The sequence below is a fragment of the Physeter macrocephalus genome, unplaced genomic scaffold (assembly GCF_002837175.3).
Source record: "Physeter macrocephalus isolate SW-GA unplaced genomic scaffold, ASM283717v5 random_56, whole genome shotgun sequence".
NCBI classification, from domain to species: Eukaryota; Metazoa; Chordata; class Mammalia; order Artiodactyla; family Physeteridae; genus Physeter; species Physeter macrocephalus.
Window position 1 is genome coordinate 139292 of NW_021145345.1, and position 958 is coordinate 140249.

A 958-nucleotide genomic window follows, 5' to 3' on the forward strand; every position below is an offset into this window, starting at 1 on the left:
ACGAACCCGTGTCCCCTGCATTGGCAGGCGGACTCTCAACCACTGCGCCACCAGGGAAGCCCCCAAAATCTTTTAAAATAAATTTTAGGCCCCTCATGGACACGACCTCATAGTTAACTGGGAAGTGTCACCTCCAAGATTTGATCACAATCCCCATCTTACAGATGAAAAAAAATGGGCCTCCTGGTAATTCAAACCCATGCTTTTTAGCCCAAGACTGGGGCTCTTCGCCAACACAGCCCTGACCCCCATCCCACATGACCCAAGTCTAAGAGTGGAACCACCCCGGGGGACTCAACTCTTCCCTCCCACCCCCAGGAATTTCATGCTCAGAAGAACTGATCTGCAGAATCAATCAAAAGGCAGAAACTTTTCCTAGAGGTTCTCTCTGCATTCCTGACCCCCTGAACTTTCCCAAACTAGGTCACTGGGATGGCCAGTGACTGAAGGAGCCGGCAGACCCCTCCCAAGTACAGGGGTGCAGTAATAGAGAACGCCCATGCTGGCAGGGGAGTTTCTCCAGTTTCTTGACAGCTGTAGCTGGGTCCCCATTTCTAGAAGGATCCCACACAGTGCAGTAGACTCCAGTAGTAAGGTCAGAGAAAGAAGACCCAGGCCCATTGTCCTTTCCCCTGCAGGGCACCTCTCACCTTGTGACAGGAAGACCGTGGGTAAGGGCCACTCAAAGTTGACAATCAGACCTGCACGAACCATGTGGAGGTCTCTATGTACAAACATAAAACAGGTACCTTCCTAGCTGCCCCCCTTAAGTGGCTGCATTTTTTATAACGTTTTGAGCTTTCAGCATTTAAAAAAAATATTTATTTATTTATCTTGGCTGCGCCAGGTCTTAGTTGTGGTACGCAAGATCTTCGTTTCGGCATGAGGGATCTTTTAGTTGCGGCAGGTAGACTCTTAGTTGCGGCATGCAGGATCTAGTTCCCCAACCAGGGATCAA